At 40.0% G+C, this 23,509-nt stretch overlaps 1 protein-coding gene across 1 annotated transcript in view; it reads right to left on the bottom strand.

Moving 5' to 3' along the window:
• LOC146424299 (E3 ubiquitin-protein ligase Topors-like) overlaps positions 1-23,509 on the bottom strand; it is a 48,044-nt gene that overhangs the window by 11,313 nt on the left and 13,222 nt on the right. The window contains exon 4 of the mRNA XM_085042829.1: positions 1,028-1,117. The gene's annotated coding sequence lies outside the window, so the exon portion shown is untranslated. The remainder of the gene's footprint in view (positions 1-1,027; positions 1,118-23,509) is intronic.

Raw genomic sequence — 23,509 nt, 5'->3', positions numbered from 1 at the left:
TTGTGGAGGAATCAAACCCAAAATTTTGTACAACCTGCACAAAAAATTAAAATGTTTTAACCGGTTTAGAAGATTACTGACCTGGCATACACTATGTGTCTATGATAAAGAAAGAACAGTAAGGATTCAATTTCAAGTCTCCTTGTGCAGAGGAATTCAAAGCTGGCTATTCTAAGGCTAATATGCATAGTCTAATTAATTATTTAGTGAAAATTCAGAGGTGAAATGCTCTCAGTTTCCATAGGGAGGGGGGAGGAGGGGGCATGGAACACGTGTCAGTAAGTGCAGCTCACTGTCTCATACACCTCAAGCCTCCTTGATCACTCAGCTCTTTCTGGTACTGCTGTCCTCCAAGATGGCAGCGTAAAAATCCTTCAAACATGTTAAAAAATGCAGCATCTTTAAAGACTTCATTACTACTTTACTATATTGCTACCACTTCTTCAGTACTTTATTCGTGCTCCACAGTAATTTACACACATCTCTCATAAACATCTTGATGTCCTTTTGACTAGAGTTCTGTAATCAAAAAAAGGACTGTCCTTCCTCTGCTGTTAATACCTTCCAAGTTATAGAAGGAATAGGCTCTGAATTAATGCCCGCTGATTAAATCTAAAGACTTTCATGCTACTGCAACCAGTATGAATATTTGCTGAATCATAATTAGGTTTCAAAAATCTATTTGCACTTGCATTTTCCAACAGATTTCTCTCCAGAGCATGGCATCTGCCCTTTAATTTGCCCTCACAACCATGTGAGAGCACATATGTCAGTGCTTGAGGCTCTCCCCTCCATCCAGAATGTCTGCAAGGCAGACACCTATTGAACTACTCTGGATGTAATTTTTATATCCCGCTGTAACAGCAGCCATCAACTGACTGTAGATCACAGGCTATAAACTCTGTTAGTAGAAAAGTTATAAGTGTAAGCACCATTTATCCCATCTCTCTAAATATTTCAACACAGACACAAAACAAAGCTCCAAAGGAAGCCCAGGCCCTGGAGGCACATCAGCCCCTGACCTTACCAGAGAGCTGTGTCAGTTCTACCAGTCTCTTCTTTCCTCAACACCAGCTGTCTTCTCAGGGCAGGACTGCACTATGCAGCATTTGAGTCCCTGTAAGAAAAAAGAGAAAAGACAGAATATTCAACATAAAATCCCTGTCCTCTGGGTGTTTTTATACAAGATTTTGATGTCACTGTGGAAATATCTTAGCAGAAGTTAATGCTACCAGGTGATTTTCTAAATACCAGAAAGCTTTCCTCGCTCATTAGATGTTGTTTACTCTCCTAGCATTCATTCCACTTCTGTCATTGCTAAATCACTCCTATTGGGATATCTCTTGGTACCCTGGGATACTCTGTGCAATGTGGAGGGAGGCAGGTAGTCCCACCATCCTGGTTCACAAGTTCCCTTTGCTGCTGTGTGAAGAATCTTGTGCTGGGCAGTTTACTGTGAAATCGTTCTTAGCTCAAGCCAGGTCGAAGTAAAATGCAAGTAAAAACATTTCATTGCATGCAGTACAGAAGCAGCTACAGAGAACTTAAGTGAAGAATGGAGGAAAAAGAACTTTTAAACTACTTATGACTAAATTCAATCAGTAGTGGTATTGCTCCCCCACTGGCCGACTGACTCATCACTTTTCCTAACACATGCTTTGCTAGAGAATCTCTGCATACTCATTTTAATGGGTAAAATTTTGTTTCCTATGGCACATTCTGGTCTGTACAACCTGCCTAGTCTTCTGGAGACCTGCAGGGCTGAAACAGGCTAGATCTTTCTTTACAAGCCTTGGTCATTCCTTCCTGTTCATGAAATAATCTGTCTTTTCCTCTCAGCTGAACTAGTTTCACTTTCTTCAGGGAGTCAATTGTTTTTAAGCCAGGTGTCAGTTTCTGTGTTTGATGCATTAACAACTCTCTCACCTAACAAATTAAAATCTCTCCTCTTAGTAAGCAGCTCCTTCCAGGTCTTTCCTTATGAAATGCCTTTGTGGCTAAACCTCATATGAGTCACTCTGTGAGGACAACAGATTTGGAGTAATCTCCACAAACACCTCACATCTAAACATAGTGAATGCAACATCCACTCCATGTACAGTACTCCATGGCCCTTCTGTCTTTTGAGATCCACACCTGATTTTCCTTTACAGAAGAGTCATTGCTTCAGAAAAAGTGGCAAAATATCAGTGGTGAGGTGCATTAATGGTTACCTTTCAAAGGGTTCAAATTCAGCCAGCCAGGAGTTAAGCAATATTAGAGATAAGATCTCCATGTTATCTTCCATTCCTGCCTCTCATTGTTTGCTAAATGATACCTGTGCATCATCATAAGTGTTTTGATTTCTTGGCTTGTGTTAACTTTTTTCTTAAGAGAGATACAAGTTTCATGTGTGTTAAAGACATTATGCTGCTCTGGAAATAAAACAATTTTGTCTGTCAAAGGAGCAGTGCCTCTGTCTTGAAGAATGTCATCTTTTATGCCCTGTGGCTCACATCTAATTAGTGTTCTTTTCCTATATCCCTTTCCTTATTTTGAAAATTAATAGACTCCATAGTGGACTGGGTAGCTAGGAGGAAGCAGAGGGTCTCTAAAGAGATGATCTGAAATATTCCAGCATACCCTTGGGACAAACTCCAGAGATATAATTAAGCACCAGCAGTTTAAGAGGAAGAAAAAGCAACTCCCCAAAGCAAGAGCTAAGAAGCACAAGAACATGAAAAATCAGTGTGATACCAACCAACCTGGTCAACTCTGTACCAATGTGCTGAAGAACTTGATCTTCTTTTCTTTGTTACAAAAGTTTTGCAAGAATGATTTGCTCAGCTACAGCTTGGCTCTAGTTTAACATACCTGGGCATCTGCCACCACCACATGATTGTCCCACTCAGAAGAATAATGGGGGAAAAGAAATAAAACCTCGGCAATCAGCAATCAAGTTTGGCAAATTACTTTTTCCTGAGCACTTTGCTCTCCCATTCTCTCTGTCCCTGATAAGAGCAAAGATCTTTATGTTCTCACAGCTGCTGCTCGGGACATTTTGACCTACAATGTGGTGTTGAGTACTGGTGTAGGTCATTAAAAAACTTATATTAGAGATTTTGATGAAGCACAAATATTCCAGGCCGTGTATTCTAGAGGAATTGGTTGTGGTTTTGGTTTTTTTCATTCTGCCTTTAATCAGTCCTGTGCCTTTATGTGCAACTTTACTCAGACATAACAATAGAACTGCGTTTATTACAGATTGACAGGAATTTTGTCAAACCTGAACAGAATGTGAAGCAAAAATGTCATCAGGTACTGTATAACCAGTTTCAACTTCACAAGATAACGAAATATTTAAATATAACAAAAGGGTATTTTCACCTTTAAAAAAATGATCAAAAAGAACAAAAATTCTTAGGAGCTGGAGACAGTTCCCATGGAGGGCCCAGAAGTGCAGCAAAGTCATATTGCACAAAGGAGGGTTAGGAATATGGCAGCACAGCAGAGGTCAGACTGATGGAGGGATAAAGAGATAAAGGATGAAGGCTTTTGCAGACCATATTTGAATTAAAGTACCTGGAGGGTGTTTTATACAGAAGCTGGGGCTGGGGGGGAGTTTTGCTAAATACCTGTTCTCCAATGTGTTGAACTCCAACACCGCAGCTATTTGGACCCCAAGATCTTCATGTATGGGTGATCAAATCTTGGTGCCAAAAATTAGGAAATAGAGGGATGGCTTAGACGCCGTGCATATAACTGGTTTGCCAAGGAAGGAGCAAACTGCAGACCTGATGTTAAATGAGTTTTTGTGCCCTTAAAACCCATGTAAGTTATGGTCCCCAGGCCGTGCTTTGGTTACTCAACATAAAGAGAACGGAATGAAGTGCTGTTTTCGGCATGACTGTACTTCTGATGACATTCTTCTGAAGACAACCTGGTACACTGGAGAGGGCATTGATTCATAATACAAAAAATATCCCAGTGGTTTCTAAAGGCAACAGGCAAATGAATCTCATGAGCTCAGAAACGAACAGGGAAAATCTAAAAAACAATCCTTCAGCAAGTAATGCAGGAGATGGTGCTGAAATTCACAACAGGAATGTTGTTGAGAGAATACTGAAAGAAACACTGAAGGACAAAGCTCTGCAAGGAGAAGTGTCTGCATGGGCAATAATTCACCAGAAACAAGCTGTCTGCAGCCCCAGGAGCAGAGACACTGAGGGAGCCTGGGCTGCAGCCCTGAGAGAGGCAGGAAACAAAGGATGGAGTGACACAGAGGTGTAGTGGTCATGGTCTGTTTAAAGCAATGCAGCCAACGGGAGCTAAGCCAAAGGAAGGGCCCAACCATGAGCAAAAGCTGAACTTTGCTTCATTAACTCAAAAATATGTATTGCTTTTCACACCCTCTGCATGAAATAAAACCTGCACATGCTTTATGTGTGTGAATAAAGTCACTCAAACCCCACCAGATCATGAAATCACATCAATTAGAATTTTACCTTTTTCCCTCTCTGAAAGTAAACAATAGACATGTGGCTTAAAAGGAAAGGGAGGTCAGAGGAGACTCCACCTTTGTATTCTGGGACCTTTGAAGGGCTGTGCCCATCTCCTCCCTAAGGCATTCCTAAGGATGCCTAAGGAATAAGCTACATTCTGTGGTGATAGCACTGACTTACCTTTCTGATACCAATGCCATGGCAATTTCTCACCCATACTCTGTCAGAACAATCAATAAGTCACACTGTTCACGAAATAGCATATTGAACATGACCAGACTGACAGCACTGAATTGGTACTTCTCAGAAATGGAGCCCAACCACACCTTTCCCCTCTGATCTCTGAGGTCCAGCGGGAACACAGGGCGGGTGGGGTGTGTTCTGCCAAATTTCATACTCTAAAAGGTTGTCTTAGAAGATGTCACAAGTGCTACCACTGTGCTCTGAGGTTTTCCCAGGGAATAGCTGTTTGAGCTCGTCAGCTTTCCTTTCCACAAAAGACAGAAAATATGTGTACAATCGATATGTTTTCAGTGTGGGCTCTGCTGCTTTCTGGAGACAGGGCAAAGCAGAACCCTCTACAAAGGGAATACACTTTTTCCTTCTCTCAGGTGGCAACAGAGCCTGTCCAGGGCAAGCACCACACTGCAAAACATGGCAGTTACATGAGAGAGAAAGTTGTCACCACTCTGGGAACCTGCTGGTCACATAAATAAAGCAGAACACTGTGTCAGGAAACCACAAACACAGTCAGGCTTCATAAAGGAAGGAAAATCCATCTTTCTTGAAATACAGTGAACTTCTCAAGGTTCACTACAGCTCCCACACCTTAATTTTTGACTCTTCTAAAGGCAGAGTGGGAAACTGAGGTGGAAATTGATTTTAGTTTTCTGCTGATTTCATCACTAAAGAGTCTTCCTTATTTCACAAAGCAGAGTGGAAGCCACACTTCATCTAGATCTTTCTAGTCTTTTGGGTCAGTTCTAAACAGGTCTATCTCAAAACTCTCTCTAACCTGAACTCCAATCGCTGCTGCTTTCTGACATCTGAATCTAATTCCTCCAGGTACCCAGACCTGAGAAGATCTTGGTATCTGTAGGTTTTATTTCGACAATGATGGTGCCTATGTTGTTAAACTTCTTTCAGACTTCATTTTCCAAAGCTCAGTTTCCTCATCTAAATGAGGAAAACAATCTCACTGATTACACAGAACTCAAAGGATCTGGAATAGAGGAAGAATGTGATTTTCTGCTTTCTCTTAAATGCCATAAAACTGTACCACTGATGTTTAGCTTTGTAGATTGTAAAACACTCAAATGCAAACTTTGGTTATTACCCTGCTGGCTGAATTCATACCCATAGATATTCAAGGGTTCTTTCTGTGCCCAAATATTAATCCTCACAGCCACAAGTTAAGGCTACAGTGAATTTAACAATCCAAAATAATGATTGCACAGAATCAGCTGACAATGGGTGATTGTATCAGGAGAAAGAAGCACAATACCAAAAGGTTTTGTTGCATCCACAGATGAACGACCTTTATAGAATTCCTTAATCTACTAAGCATTTCTAAATGTGTTTACTCTAATTCTCCTTCAGCTCTTGAATTTATTGTTTTAGTTTTAATGGACTTATTCAGTGAGTTTTGAGTGTTCTGAACAGGTTCAACTAAACATTTTTGTTTAATACGTGTAAGTTACACACTGCAAGCATACACTTTGTTTTCTTCATATTATACTGTTTCAGTGTATTACAAAATAGCCTTTTTTTCCTTGCTCTGCTATTTCGGTTTGTCTTTTATGGATATAGCTGATTAAACTTCAATAACTTAAGGATAGGGTTTACATTCTCCCTGTTGAGCCTTTATCTTTGATACATTTCACACTTGGATTTACTTCCATTTTGCAGAGAAATGAAATGTGTACTTCAAAATTGTCTCCTAGTGTTTTCCCTGCTCCTTACATTTGTATTACCACTACTAGTTACTAACAGCTTTTAAAAAGAGGATTAGATGCTCTCCATTTTTTATTTTCTTGATTGCAGAACTCATAAAAATCTGGTTCATTACTCTCTGGAAGTGCATCTTTCCTTCTCTATGAGCTCTGTGCTAACCCATTCCTTTAGTCCAGAAGGAAAGGATATTATTATATTAGTAGGATATTCGATATTATTAATATTGAGTTGACAACCTGCAGATCTTCTGGTATTTTCCAAACAATTCACCAAACAATCAGTGTCCAAGGGCCAATAACAGCCACGTGACAACCAGTCAAGTCAGCATTTTTTAAAGGTCAAAATTTTCCATGTAGCCCAAACCAATGCTGAAACCTTCAGTACTGCATTACAGGGGTTTTGTTTTCAAGCAGAGGCATCAATGTGCTAAATATCTGTGGATAAACTAGTAGCGACTTAGTCCTGGCAAAATGATCTGCCTCTCCATCCCTCCTGCCTGCCTGGACCATCCAGGAAGCTGTGGAGCTCCTCAGGGAAGACACTTTTTGGCCAAAGAGGTGTTCAGGCACCAGAGTTGCATTCTCAATTGCTCTGGGCTCAGCAGCTTCTAGATGGGTCTGGTGTCATCCCAGAGGTAGCTTATGATTGATGAAGCCTGAATTTCAGGAAAGCATCCAGGATTTTTCACCTAAACTAACACTTTGGAAACACAGACCTATTAGCAGAGCACAGCTACACAAAACTTGGGCTGTTTCTGTGATGTTGTATGTCCTGGTAGCCAGAGAGCTAAACAGAAATTATCCTATCTCTGAATGAAAGCTGGAAGTGGGAAATCTCACTTAAGGGGAGTCAGTTGTGGTATCTACATGTTCCATCCGTGAAATCACAATAGACTGAAGGAAGAAAGTGCAAAACCAGGGAGTTACCACAGGAAGATAAAGAAACTCCTTTCTCCTTCATCCTCAATTAGCCTTACACATATCACTAGCTGCAGGCTGTAGCTTGTCAGTTCTGAATTATTTATTATTTGAGGTTTTTTTTTAAAAATATATAGCTACTATATGACAAATGGCTTCTGGACAGGGGCCGCCTAATCTCTGCATGCTCAGAAGTTTCCATGGCAACAGGTAAGTCCGTGATAAAACTCAAAAGAACAATTAAAATTAAATATTTTTTGTATGTATGGGATGCCTCCACTGGCAGAGAGCTTCAAAAGATAAGGTGGATCCCTCTCAATTACCCATCTCTCTGAAAAGTCTCATGAGAAACAATAAAGAGACAGAAAAGAAGAGCTTTGAGTTCAGAATTTCAGAATTTCCAGCCACTTTTACATCTTAGGCTTAACCACAGGGAAAAACAAGTGTTCACACAAACCAGAACCCCACCATCTTAAAAACTGTCACTAAAACAGACCCAGAAAAAGATTAATATCTTGCAAAACTGACAAATGAAATTCTGAAAGCTGTATACATGCTCTTACTCTAGCTATGACATTGGCAAGGTGTTAAATATCCCACTGAAGAACTGGAGAACAGAGTTTTTTCTCTCCCATAGTCCTAACAGGTGCAGAAATTAAACTGTGAAAAGGGGGAAGAGATAACGAAATCTTGATCTAGCAGCACCTAATTTCTGATGTAAATGGAACTGGCTGAATTCTCTGTCTCTGCTCCCCATCTAACCATCAGCAGTGTTCAGTGTGTCCAGGCACTCAAACCTCTCCTCCTGCAGTGCATATCTGCAGAGCCTCATCACCAGACATGGGGCTGCCTGGTGACTGAGACAACACAAGCATTTTGCTATTAACATGCAGAAAAGCTCTTCAGACACTTTGTTTAAAGCCTTTTAAAAAATGACCTAAAGTTGCGTGCTCTGAGTCACGAGCATCTGACAGAGACTTCTTTCTGATGTGTGCAGGACTTAGTCAGGTCAATTGTGAAGAGAGAGGAGCATTTTTGTGAAACAGATCACAAAACTAGGCATCCTAGAACAAAGATGCTTTGGGAGGGTCTCGAGTGAATTTCCAGTGAATGCTCTCTGTTAAATCTGTCAGGTATTCTGAGGGATCTAGAACTATCTAGTCAGAACAAATTAATATTTGCTCTCTTGCTTTATAAATGTTTGTATTTTAAAGTAATCTTTTATGGCTCAAACAAAAGGCATTTAACTTTCCCATGAGGTTCAAGCCTTTGTTGTCAAGTTGGTCTGTCCTTCATTCTTATCATAGGATGCATGACAATTTTTTTTTTTGTCAGCCAGTTAGAGGTCATCAAAAAAGACTCTGGTCACACCAGAATAAAGGAAAAAAATTCTTCTACAGTGGACTCTCATCACTGTCCTGGTCAAATGCAGATAAATATCAAATCGCCTGAATTTGCTTTATCCATGAACTCTAAGTCTTTAGCTATTTAGCACTGTGAGTGCCAAATAACCTTGGAAGAGAAAGTAATAAAGACAAACAATGTCATTGAAATCAGGCTGTTAACTCCAAGATGTTCTTTAAGAATGATTATTTATCACTAAATCAAATATCAAGGAAAATATGAAAAGGTTACTGAGTCAATAAGATATAAGTGCAATAAGAATTTGAAGCTGTAGGAACTGAATATTTTGATCATTGAGCATGCCAATCTTACCACTGCTCTCTGTTTTTTATGTTTGCACTTCATATTGCCTAAGAAAAATAATCCTCTTCAAACAAAGACATTTACAAATTTCACTCTGAACTTAGGTATTTCCCCCATAGTAACTTCTCATGTATTACTTGAACTGAAGCATTTACACCACTAGCATCAGCTGCCAATTACTTGTGTGCCCTGTGGCAGTGCACCAAGGAATTGAGGCCATCATTGATTCCTCACGCTCAGCTCCTTTCAAACCCAACTAAAATTGCAGTGCATACTCCAAAGGCTGTGCATTCTAAATCATGAGAGCTTTTTCCTTTACTTCCAGTGATCTTTGCAGCAGATCCTTGCACTTTTTTTCTGATACTTTCAGGTTTATACCAGCACAGGGCAAGGATCTGATTGACCAAAGTGACTGGAAAAAATAATAGGAATATGTTTTAATTAATTTTAACTTTTTATCCCCACCACACTTTTCAAAGGGCTATTCTGAACACTGAAGATTGTAGCTTTAGAGACCATTACTGACTGAGGCAGCAACAACACCAAAGTGATCCAGTTAAAACCAGGGGTGGTTCTACAGACATAACAAACTACACAACAACAACCCTATAAACTTCTCATCTACACAAGGTGTAGTTACACAGCTGGAAAAGTTTTCAGTGAGGCAGCCAAAAAAAGAATGGAAATTTTAATTTTTTAACTCACCTTGACCTCAGAGCATGACACTTAGCAAATTAGCCAGGAGACACTGACTTGTAAAGATTCAGCCTCAGTGATCAGCCTACAGAAAACAGATCAACCTACTGCAAGTTCTTTGTGAAAAACTTGCCAAGAGCCATCTGATTGTTTGTGAGAACTAAGAGTATGTGAGTTAAAAAGCATTCATGTAGCAATAGCATGCATTTCACCCATGGTCAGTAACATGCAGTGTCAGGCAAAATTAGGAAGTCCTTTCAATAAAGAAAATCTGGAGAAGTCAGAGATCACCTGTGCTGAAGTCAAGAAATGTTGGTGAAGTCAAGGAAAAAACCTGCAATCATATAAAAATATTAGGAGAGAACCAATGCAAATAAAAGAGAGGGGAAAATATCAGTTTCAAATGTGATTTTACTAACTGTTTTTTACTAATGGATTTTTTCCTAATTTTTTTTGTTGCCATTGAGTTTTTTTTACTAAATGGTTTTTACTAATACAATTTCAAGAAAATATGAAAGATATTAAAGTAAAAAAACCCAGCCAGCTAAATTGAACAATTTTATGGTAACAGAAACCAGGTCAGGGAAACATTGAGAAAGATTATCAAATTGAAAGCAAAAAAACCAAGGAAATGATTGTGAGGAAATTATGGCAAACCAGTAACCAGAGCCATTTCTTCTGGAATGACTTGAGGAACTGCATTTGTAGCCCTATCTGTACACCCCACAGATTGTATTACCAGAGATTTGCTAAACTCTTATTACCAAAACTATTGCAAAAGTCAGCAGCGTCACAACAGGGTTTTCTCTTCTGAGCACTTGATTTTAGCCAAAAAACCCCTCCATATATATTTGTTCACAATAAGCAAAGTCTCACCTCAGATGCAACTTGGCCCTTCAATAATTCACATTGAGCCCACAAGCAACTGAACAAGACCATTTCTCAAGCAGTAGAATGCACTTGTTAAGGGAGCAAATCATGTTAAGGAATAAAACAATGAAAAACTTGCACGCTACAAAATGCAAGAAGGACACAAAGTAAGATTTGCAGAGTGAAGCACTGCAGTCAAGGCAGCAGAGTCATTCCAGGGAGTCAAAATCTACAAAGGCAGAGGTCAGGCTCTGAAAGTTTTCTTTTCATAAATGGGAAAATGTCTGAAAAGTCGAACAACTGATAAAAGATCCAAGAGAGAGAAATGTCTGCAAATTAAAAGTGGAAAAGGTGCTAACAGTAAGGTTGATTATCACAGCTTTGTGCCCTGGGTACAACGTGTAGTAGTTTTAGCTGGGATGGAGTGAATTTCCTTCACAGTAACTAACGTGGGGCTGTATTTAGGATTTGTGATAAAAACAGTGCTGGTAACACAGGGATGTTTTCCCTACCTAATGTTTCCTGTAGAGTTTCATTTACAAATGAAAAATCTTTTTGGGGCACTGGGCTACAGGTTGTAAATACTGCATGGGAGATCTCTGTGTTTTGCTTGTTGATGTCACTTTTGGCTAACCAGATCCACAGACGTTTGTCCTGGCATAGGGGCAAAGCAGGGGAAAGATTCCCATTGTGTCAGGGTGCTCAGAAACCCTGGAGTGGTGGGTAATGAACAGCACAGCTTTGGTTCTTCTGGAAAGGACCAATGCCTCACACAAGCTGCAGGATTTCGTGTCCTTAAATGCTGGTTTCATAAAACATAGATCCTACAGCTGTGCCAGTGTAAGTACTAATTGAATCTCTGATTTTCCAAGAAGTCAGGTGAAACTTGCAACTTATTTCCAGTTAGTACTAATTAAGTTTCTAAATTCCTCAGCAAGCTTGAAAAGTAATACTCAGGGAGAGTGAAAGCTGTTAATATACCCAGCTCTTCTCTCTAACTCAGACAAAAACAGTGTCTGCTACAACTACTGATGGATGATACAATAGACTTCAGATGGAGACAGTGAATTGTGCATGAAAACCATCTGGTAACACTGAAGAGGGCACTACTCCCTCTCTGAGCTCTGGCTTCAGCTTCTCTCACAGAGGGCTGAGGGAAAACATCGCTCAGACCTGCTCAGGACTTTCTTTCCCTTCACAGTCTGATAAATGGAAAATAACACTTTCTCATCTGAATCTTACAACAGCCAGTGGATGGCACAGGCACCAGAGGCATGCCATCATGGAGTGATGTGTTTCTGCAAAGCAGCACAGAGCAGATAATGAACGTTTCTCACAGCTCGTTAATGAAATGCTGACAGTTCCATGGATCTCTCCCTCTTTTCCAGAATCAAGGCTGTAACTTCACTTGTGCAAATCACAAGAGCAGGCTCAGTCCTCACACAGCCAAGGGAGGTGTGTCTGCTCCAAGACAACCTGACTTTGCCTCGCCTTCTTCATCTATTTTTTGATTTATGCCACATCATCCTTGTAGGGAACTACTTGCAATTTTCCTGTGGCTGGACAGAGCCAGCGTCCTGTCAGGTACACTGGTGGTGACAGGGAGCATGTGTCAGAGAAATTATGAGAAACATTAATCAAAAAGTCAGGCAACAGCAGACCTACCATAAAAACTGTTATCTCAGTTATTGCAGGGACTGAAAATCAGTTTTTTTCCAGGCTGGCCATGTCCTCTATGACACACAGACCCCCAAACAATCGTTTTTCATTGGATTTGCTGAATAAATGCAGGAAAGACTCAACAATTCCCAGTCTCTTGATTACTATCAAGTCATACCAGACTAATGGCCAATTCAGAATGACAGTCTGGCATTCTTTTCTTGTAACATGGAGAGATCATTTGGAGGGGGCAGAGAACGCTGCAGAACCTTCTATGTCTTATGGCAGTTTCAACTTCAAGTAAACATGATCCTAAAATACCAGAGTGACAAAAAATACTGCTGACAGAAACACAAATAAGTCACCATGTCATAGTATGTAGTCATCACTTTGTGCAATGTTCATTGACTTGAACAGAATGATGAAACTTTATTCCCTGGTGAGAAGTTGAAGTAGTCCATGCCTATTTATAGCCCACAAACACACAAAGAAAACCTATCAATCTCTGCAGTGCAACTTCCATCTCGTTTCTCAGCCGTCGAGAATATTTTTGGTTACAAAAGGCAGAAATAGATGGCAAACTAATTAACTCATTGACTTGATTCTCCCGTTCAAAATGTTGCCATCTTTTGGAAACAGCAGAGGACACAAAGGGTCATCCCTTAGTGCAGAACTCAGTGCACTGCACGTATTTTGGGTTACACTTTGGTTGCATTGGGTGGCTTTTCCTTTTACAAAAATAACCCTATAAATGCAATGCATAAAATAATCTTCAACTCCAGAAAGTTTATGCTCAATTCATGCAAATATTTAATCCTCTGTTACATAAAACATGAGCTGACCCTGCACTTATTGTCATAGGCACTTCATTAAACACACTCTTGGTCATATATAATGTAGTAGAAATTGTTTGCTAAAGGAGATCATTTGGCATGTATTGGCTTACATTTTGAATCTCCACTAGCCAGGCCATGCAAATAATTTTCAGTCTGACGGTCAGACATAAAAATGGGAGAAAAAAATTTGAGATAAAGCAGAGCTACACTTGAACAAATTCAGTTCCAACATGCAGTACTGAAATATCGACTTTAAGATGTACTTGTAGATGTATAATTCATCAAATTTAATTAATTGTGTACAGAAAAATGGCAACAGCAATTTTATGCAGCTTAATAAACTATTATTTTTCCCTTTTCATCAAGATAGCTATCCAGCTAAACAGTCACACAAGTCTAATGAGGATTTCACTTGAGTCATTCTTGTTCCTCCAGGCCCCAAAAAGTTAATTTCCCAATTGCTCCCTCTATTTAAATTGCTCAGGAATGAACTTTGGATTCTGAAGAAGTCCTTCAGTCAGAGAGTCACTGCACTCCTCCAGCTCTGTGAGGAAGGGGTGGATATTCCCAGGTGTATCAGCTCTCCAGCCAAAGCAGAGCCTCAGCTACAAATCACAAACAAACCAATCTGCATAAAATTCATAAAATTTTGGCTTGCACTTGGATATAGGGGTGCCAAAACGGAATGACAAAAGAATTCAAGGTTTCTGTAATGGTGGAAGCCAGGCACTGTTTTAGATAAAGATGTGAGTAGTGTGATCATTCCAAAAGGCAACAGTGGATAAAGTTACACAAGGAGGATGAGAGTGGGAAGAAAAAATAAATGGAAGAGTGAGCAGAAGAGCCTCCTGCTGTGGCCAGGGAGGACAACAGCATCAGTAGAGGCATGAGGAAGGAGGATGTGGAAGAAGGAAATCCCATTCAGCTCAGTTCTGATTTTTCTCCCTGAGGTCCTCTCAATGCCACTTCCCTTGATCTCCCCATGATTTCACAGGACAACCTTTGGAGGCTGTGTGTGTTTTTCCCCCTCCCCTGCAGCTGAGCAGGCTCAGCCCCCAGACATTGCTGACCTGGGGAAGACCCCTGGCTGTTCCTCACCAGCAGAATGGTGACAAAATGGCACAACTTCACCTTAATCACTAGGTCAAGCTATAAACTACAGCAAGGTTCCAATTCTCCTCACCTCCAACAGAGAAATTCTATTGGATTTCACTCAGCATTCAGCCTGTGCACTTTGTGTTTTGGCAGGCAATGCTCATTCTGACACAGCCTCACTGTGTGAGAACACACCAAGTGAATATATTTTTGCTTTGAAGCAAAGCCTTGGCTTAGAACAATATATAGTGTGCTGGGCATGTAATCTGTGGGGATAAGATTCAGTGCCTTTTTAATAAAATGTGTAGGTTCAGTGAGTGTGTTTTCCTTACAAAGCCTGCTGTGAGAGGAAGAATTCTGCACAAAAACTATGTACTTCAGTAAGAAGCAACAATTCTTCCTTAACTTTTTCCATCCTTCCATTTCCTCCTTGGTAAATGAGTATAATATGTTTCCGCTAACAGCAAATGAGGAAATAATTTCATTTACTATTGACAGAAAATGTTGTATTTCTCAATGCTACATAAACTGTTCTTATCATTGGCTAACCCCACCCATATGAAATGGACTTAGCAAATACCTACTACTTGCTTTTATGTGTCTCTATCCACTCCAAAATTGGGAGCACTAAACTTAATCATTATTGGAAACAGAAGCAGGAAGTGATACACACCAGTAAATGTCTGTACACGCTCCCAAAAAAGTTGGTTTTGATTATGAAACCTTAGTCACTAAAACCCTTATGTTCAGATTTGACAATGGGAAAAATAACTGAGCAGCTGAGACTCAAATATGACCATTGCCACATGATACCCCACATGCCATTAATGTATGCCAGTCGTGTGAAACCTCCATTAAATTTCTCCATTAAAAAATTAACATTACTTCACACTGGGAATACGCATCAGAAGAATATTCTGTATCCACTGCTGTGTTGTACTTGAAAAGACATAACAGCTACCTAATGGAAGCCAAGCAAGTCCTGGAGCAATGCAGTTTTCCACTCCATTACTAACTCAGACTCTTTGAGAACTCCTAAACAGGTTATTTATCTAAGTGGTTTTTTATTGGCAATAAAACTTTCAAGCTACTACTGATGTATTAGTGCATATTTTCTTCTCATTTGTTCCTTGCTTAATCCTTGAGTCCAAACAGATGGAGCAACCAAAAAAACCAAAAAAGTGCTTCTAGCCCTCTGTATTTCCACTGTCAGTAACTAAAATTCACAGTCTCAATCTCTTAGAATACCAGCAATTCTGCAGAAGAGGTCAGATTTCATAGAAACCCCAGGGGCTTGAGTGAAAGTAATCTAGGAAAGCAGAAAAAGGTAAGTATTCTCTTCCACACATCAATGCAAACAGCTTAAAAATAAACACAGATGAGGCAGAACACTTGGCATCAAGAGAGGCTCTGTGTAAAGAGGTGTTTCCAGCTCATCATAGGGTGACAGTATAAGTAGAGTAAATTTTTCAAGACAAATAGATTTGGTCATGAAAGGGCTGCATCTAAAACCAGTCATCCTGGCAGGAAGCCCATGCAATGGAGGTGCTTCACACCAGGAATTTCAGCCTTCTGGGTAGTCAGTGGAGACAGGTAATTCCAGAAGGGTAAACCACAGCACAGGAAAGAGCAGCACCTGTCTGCTGGCAGCTTCACAGCTCTGAATATGCACTTTGTTCAGAAGCACCACTGTGAGCCAAAAGGATGTGTTTTCAAAGAGGCTTGGCATCTCTGGCATTCAAAATCTGTCCTTCCCTCCAAGTGTGTAAATATCCTTGAAAAAGAGGAACTACAGTGAAAACAGAACTTACAGATATCAAATTATTTTTAACTTCTATTTTACTCTCATCTCCTGTTTAAAATCACAGGTAGAATCTACAGATAAATATCACAGGACCCTTTCTGAAATGAAATGTGTTTTGCAGGCTCACAGTCAACAGGACACCTCGGTGCTAACAGGAACAAAGGGTACAGAGAGGAGTGCAGACAAGAGGAGTGCAAATTGTCATCACATCCTTCTTGCCAGGACTGACTAAAGAAATTTCACAGAACCTGCTGTATCAGAGAGTTCAGTGCCCTGAGAATCTCACTGTTTCCTGTGAACTGGCTCACTTTGATCGGACGTTGTCAGCATATTGAGCCCAGTTTGTATCACAACAAAGCAGTTCATTCTGACTCCTCTGGCAGCAGTTCTGAGCCAGGCATTCCAAACAATGCTTGGGCAAGGCCGTTATGAGTTTATTGACCCTTGAAATCGCTGAATTTTAAACTTCCACTCCGTACACCTTTTCCAGCTTGCTTGTGTTTTGGACTCTTTCAGAGTTCAGAAGCTGCTTATGCATTGAAGATTGTCTACTTTTTTCTCTCAAAACACTGGTTTTCTAATCAAAGAAGGGCCTGGCAACCCATTAAATAAAGTGCCTACATGTAGCATTACTCCATAGCATGCATATAATCTCAGTGCTTTAAGGAAGAGTACTTCATATGTGCCAGTTTTGTGACTGACTGAGGAGCTGACTTATGAGGCAACAAGTAAATAATTTATCAGAATCAGAAAGGGTTGCAGGTTTACTCAAACCTTGCACCAAACAGCACTCAAATCCATTTTTGCAAGAGATTGGCAACATCAGGTCTCTTTTTGCTCAAAATAATCAATGAGTTTTGAGTTCCCTGTTCTATTTCACCTGCATCTAATGCACCTCTTGCATTACAAAATGTTTTCACTTATACCCTCTGTGCTTAATTAACCCTCAGAGACTACTATACCAGTAAAGGTAGAGTAATTTAGAAGACACCTGTGAAATGAATAAGTAGAACAACAGTGTGAGCTTGGCCACAGTGTTCTCTAAATCACTGCTGCTGCCACAGCACCTCTGTCATAACACCAGTACTGACAGAACAATAATGCCATCAGGAAGTCAATAATGAGCTGCTCAAAGCAGGTGATTTTGTACTTTATACTGATTTCCTCTGTTTTCCACTCCCTTTTCTTCCCTCTCCCCTTTCCTACCCATCCTCCCTTTCTCCTGCCCTCTTAACACTACCTTGCCCTTCGCTCCCCTCTTCCTTTCCCCTTACTTGCTCTCTCCCTCCCTCCCTGACTTGTGAAATCTGAAAATTCAGTGAACAGAATCTGAGAAACACAAATTCTAAGGCAGTAAAAGTAGTTTTAAAAGCCTACTTTTAAAAGGTGGGGAAATCACTTTGTGCTTTCAGACGAAACTCACAAAATTCAAACCTCTCCTGCAGGAGGATTTGGTGCTGTGAGTTCCCCTGTCCTTTAATCCAGTTTACACATCCCAATTCCCCATCCATGGACAGAATCAACCTTCCCATGTGGAGGATCAGAAAACAGCAGCACCTGAGTCCATCTCAGAAATGCCCTGGGATTAGTTCACTGTCTCAGCTAACTCTGAGTGGGAATTCAGCTTCTTAATTTATCCTCCTAAGAAAAAGTCTAAAATCTGTTTAATGTAGACCCTTCCCTTTCTGGCCTTTCTTCCCTTTTCCCTCACTGGACTGAGCATGCTGGGGCTGCTCACAGCTTTAATCTCGAGGGTGGAAGCTTGTAACATTCCAACTCACAAATTAGGACTTGCTCTGGCAATACTGTGTGTTGCTGTTTCTAAAATAAAGCTTCCCATTTCATGGATGGTAAATATTCAGATAACGTGAAATTGGAAGCATTGGTGGGTAGTTTATGGGCTGGGTTCTCTTCAATATCTTCACTGAAACCAGGTCAGCTTAATGGGTTCTCTTGAATGGGACAGAACTTTTTTTTACTGTCATTTTGTCCATCTCCAGGGAACCTATCTACAAGAAGACCAGAATCTTCTTTAGCTTGTGCAGATTTATCTGACTTGTGCACATTGCAGGTCTATTTTTGATCAGCAATAGCTTGTTGACTTTTTATTGTATTTTCATTTGATAATATAAATGCAAATTATCCTATACTTACCCAAAGAGGGGAAAAACAAGTAATTTATATTTTAAAAAGATCCTTAGGGAAAACATTAATATTTATCATTTTACAAAAACTGTACGTTTTCCTACAGGGGTACAGGTTACTGTTGAGCTAATTATTTTAAAACTGGACATCTGTTCTCTAGTGCATTGTTTCATTATGTTGAATACACTGAGCTCTCCCATGCTAAAATTAATTACTATCCTGTGATAATCTACTAAACATTACAGTGGATACAAATCTTGTTAGAAAAGGGAGTTGGAAACATAATGTTGAGTCATATGGGTTTAGTTAATTCAAAGCCTAAACACAGAATTAGACTCATAGAATCAAATGAGATTGGAAAAGTCCTCTAAGATTATTGAGTCCAACTTAAGAATCTAACACTGAAAATCTAATAGTTAAAATCCTTGGTTCACATATGAGTAAATACTGAAAGAAGGCATGGAAATACTTCAGCTAATATTCTGCTGAAATAGTCAATGTAGCAAAATCACCTGCAAGGTTTAAGCTTTTAAAAATAATCTAAAATCTCTCTATCACATTTCCCAACTTCATTTTAGAAATGCTTTTCCAGCCATTGAAGTAAAGTGATTAGTAAAATATTTGAAATTCAGAGCACTGACATATTCCTTAATATCATGGCTTAGAGGAGTAAAAACTGTTGATTAAACCTAAAATGGGCTAGTGCCAGAATATTAAAAAATCTGCAGGTTTTAGTGGGGGATTGATAATAATATGATTGTAATAATTTTCTGAGCTCCTCAATGATTATTAATAAGGAAAAATACTTTGGACATCTACTTAAAGACACTACCTATAAGAAATGTCTTCTACTTCACTAATTTTGAGAGCTGCAATCAATCCATCAAGACTTTTTTTTTTCATACAGGTTCATAATTCTACTTATCTGCAAGAACTTTTCTCTTCCAAATACATGTTGGACCAGGCTTTTCTCTTTACCCAAAAAACAGGAAAAAAAGCCCCAGATACATTCTAATTGTCCAGGGTACATGAAAGAGTACAAAACTGGATTCACTAGGATGACACCTCGTCAAACTGTCTGGGCTGGCTAGGAGAAATTTCCATATCCTAAAATGCTTCATGTTTCAGAAGTTAGCTTGTTTCTCTCTTGAATAAAATCCAGAGGTTTTAATTTTGTCTAAAACAAGTTAATCAGAAACAGGCAGGCACAGCTGCACAGTTTTGCACTGTTGATACAATCACAAGTTTAAATGTGGGTATTTTTAGGGTATGATTCAAGCAATAAATGAGGCAGTTTACACCTCCCAACAGCTAAAGCAGGTTTTCAACACTCACTTAGGAAGGAGTGTTCCAAATTCCCTGTCCCCCACCAATGCCTGGTTTAGATAAAGTGAATCAAAATTACAGAAACGCCTTGCCTTGCCCTCAAGATGCCTGAAAATCATGAGCTGAAGAATAATCCATGTGCCAATGAGAATAAAATGAATAAATGGGAAAAGGGGGTTTATCCAAAAAGAGTTCTGGAGGTTTTACAACAAAACATTGTACTGCCTTTACTGGGTCACCCTCCTGTGACCCACAAGGTCACCAGAACAAAGTTCTTCAGGCTTTCATTCATGCACAGTGGCTGCACAACACATTTTCTGCTTCTCCTGGGATATGGAGCAGCAGTGAAGCAACATCTAACAAAAGTAACAAGGAGAGAATAAAATAATAATTTTATCTGGCAAAAGATGAGGAATGTTTTTTTGTAAATGCAGTATCACCAAAAGTAGTAAAAAATATAAGTAGGAGAAATTAGAGAGAATACTTTGTATTCAGAAACACAATTTAAAAAAAATTAGTTTATGAAAAGGATGGGTATTTATAAGCCTTTTAATGAATCACTACAAGGAGTTTGGATACTACCTCAATTCTGTCTCTGCAACCCATTTCTGCCCCTCACAGCTGTCACTGGTATTCACAAAATTCACCAGGTCTTGTTTAGCACCTATAATAACACAGTGAACTCAGGAAAATGGTGAAGCTGTGGCATGACCCCTAAAACACTCAATGTCTCCCATCAGTTCATCATACCACATAATTTCTGACCTGTTCCCTCTATTTGCATTATTTTAAAAAACTAATTATGCCTTCATTTTTGTTTTTCTGTAAGTCCTCACTAACTCAGTTTGAATCACTCACTTTACTCCAGATTTATCCATAGGCAACTGGAGCAGATTTTAACCATGGGCACCTTTGACTTCTTGACAAATTCAAAACAAAAAAAATGAAAAAAACCACCTCGATGAGAATGAAAACTCAAGCAGCTTTCATTATAAAGACTAATTTATCCAGAATCTTTAGGCTGCAGCTAAGGGCAGCCTTGAGGAATGCAACCACAGCATCCCTGTCTGTGGCTGGGAACAAAATCCTTTTTAAGTTTGTTTAAATAAAACAGTAAATTAAAAGCTAGCGTATCTCCAGACATTGGTCTGTGCTGCTCCATCTCCAGGCTCCTCTCCATTTCATGCCTCCCATCCTCCATTCCTTTCCTTTCTGGGATTTGATACCCTCTAGCTTTTTACACAAAGAGCTGCTTCTGCCCCAGGAGTCCTTGGGAGCCACCAGCCATCTGCCGCAAGAAATCCCAAAGTTTCTTGATGAATTCACTCTCCTCTAGTTTTTGTCAAGCCATCCAGTCCCCAAGGCTCTCTCTTCCTCCAGCAAGTAAATTTGCTTTTCACAAAGCTTACACTGGGAAACAACCCTGCCCTCTGCCACAAGCCTTGTCCCCCTCAGCTCTGGCTGTCTTTCAACTGCATGCTGCAGCCTCCAGTCCTGAATCAAAGTCCTTCAAGATGCTTTTTGCAGACATTTACAAAACAGGAACAGAGAGGGCATGCAGTTCAATGCCATTTTTGTAATAGTGCCCTTTCAGGGTGAAGGCAGCTTGGAGTTAAACCAGCTGGAGGTTGACTTGTCAGTCAAACCAGCTTGTGAAGAGTTGTGCTGCTTGACTGACATGTGTCTCTGCCATGGATCAGTACCAAGGTACATGAGCTGTCGAGGGGAGTGTGAGGCTCACGAGGCTCTCAGATGAATTCACTCTGCTGAAATCAATCCACACAATCCACACATCAAGGTCCTGTTTCCACCCACACAGTTAATGGCTTTGGGCTTGCCTTCTAAACAGGCATAAGCTTTACTTCGTTGTGTATATTTAGCATTTCTTAAGACTCTACAAGTCAGCTTCTTAGTTGGTATCAAATGTGTGCAAGGCCAGAAGGGACTGGACCTGACCTGGCTGCCTACATAAGCAAACTTTGGATAATTATCTGGTTGGCAAAAGCACATGGAAAACAATTGCTTGAGGGGTTGAAAATTTAAGCTGCTTATCTCATACATCTTTTATCAGAAAAGTGTATCAAGCATTAAAACAACTACCTAGGTGGAATGACCATGGAGAATACCCCATGGCCTGATCCTTTGAAAAAAGAACAGGTATTTTTCTATAGCATATGCTGCAGTTCCAGTAAAAGTCATCAGGCCTGACACAGGAATCATCTGCTGAAATTCTGAGGTTCATTCTACACGGGAAGCAAGGCGTGCTGATTGCAATAATGGCCCCTTCTGTCCCTAAAATCTATGAAACTATTAAGTCCATGGAATGATGCCAGCTCATATCCAGCTGCTAATGTGAATTTGAAGAAGCCAGTCCTATAGTGGGGCTGTGCCTCATCAGCTGCAGCAGCCTCTGTAGTGTGTTCCTCATTTGGTGGATGCAAACACAAACTCAGCTGTTCAGGGCACTGCGTGGGGAATAACATTTTTTAAAGGGCCAGGAGAAAAAAACTATGTGCCATTCTGAAATCAGATCTGGAAACATTAAAGAGAGAGCCTGACAGAAAGGGCAAGGACTATTTAGGTAGAAGACACATGGGAAAGACAGCATATTTTCTTGTGCCTTTGCAGTGAGTGTCCATGGTTTCAGAAGAGCACTTTCAGAAGAAACCCCTGCAGAATTTCTGCCTCACACCACACTCTGATGTGTCAGAAACCTCCCTTCAATGTGTGTGAGCAGCACATGGTGACAGCAAAGAACAGCCCTGCTCTCCTTCACACTGAAGCTCCCAAACCCCAGGCTGCTGTTCTTCGCTAGAAAGCAAAGTGTGATATTAAAATAACTCAGCTTGTGCAAGCTGATTGTACCATGCAAATTCACGGGCTACTGCAATAAAACAGAATTCAACTGCAGCACAGTTTTTAACCTGTGTTTGCTACTAGAAATCACAGCAAATAAAAGTTGCATCCAGAGGTGCACTGCTACATAATTTTTGTGACACTTGATGATGCCTTTAATACTAGTCATGTCCATGAAGTGTACATAAAAGGAACCTGTTGTAAAGCAGATTCATGGGAGCCTGACTTCAGTGAGCTTTGAATGACAAATTGGAGCATCGTTAAATGCAAATAACTCTCATAACATGTTCTCTTAAGATGTAAAATAAAAACCACAAGCCACTGTACAGTGCACAGGAATTAAACCACGGCATTCTTTTGCTGAAAGTCATTGCAACTCCGATTATTCTCAAAACTACCTTGATCCTTTACTTGCAGCAAGAAGGATTTCCTTCACCCCCTTTTATCCTTAATGACTTCTCTAGAAGTCCTGGTCTGCTGCCACTCTACATAGCCTTGAGCTGCACAACTTTCTGTTTTCTCATAGCCACTGAGCCTTTTATTATGCTGGAGATGAAAAATCAGTGGCCTTTAGGGTGCTAAAGAAAACCTGACCTGTTCTTATAAGCACTCTAATGCAAGCACACACAATATTTAAGCATTATTTAATTCCATCTTTTTCTCAGCCTTGTGACAGCTCCACACATAAAAGCTTGTCCTGTGCACACACTGCACTCAATTACTGAAAATAAAGGATACACAGAAGTTGCGTCTTGTCAGAGCTCATGGAAGCTCTTGGTCTGCATATCTTTGAACCATGTAAAGCAAACATCTTCCCACAGTAATTTGACATATAATGATATAATAATAAAATCCATCAGTTGAAAGAGGATATGACTTATCTGCTGCAAAGGTCATAAATGAGGATTTTAATGATGTGAAGTGTAGCATCTGAGCTTGCAGGCATCAGAAGGAGCATTTAATTGATGAAGTATTTATGAAGTATCAAGCATCACTTACTGGAAATGCTTTAATTTATGACTGATGTAAAATCCAACTTCCTAAATAGGTTACAACAACAGCAATTCTGTGGGAGATACTGCTGCTGTCAGCCCCTCTCTGCAGATTCAGCTGCAGGGTTTGCAGCCTGTTATTTCATGTCTTCTGGTAGAAAATAAGAATTAT

This window comes from Lichenostomus cassidix, chromosome Z (genome assembly GCF_008360975.1).
Source record: "Lichenostomus cassidix isolate B80296 chromosome Z, HeHo_3.0, whole genome shotgun sequence".
In the NCBI taxonomy this organism is placed as follows: domain Eukaryota; kingdom Metazoa; phylum Chordata; class Aves; order Passeriformes; family Meliphagidae; genus Lichenostomus; species Lichenostomus cassidix.
This window is presented reverse-complemented; position numbering and strand designations above follow the sequence as displayed.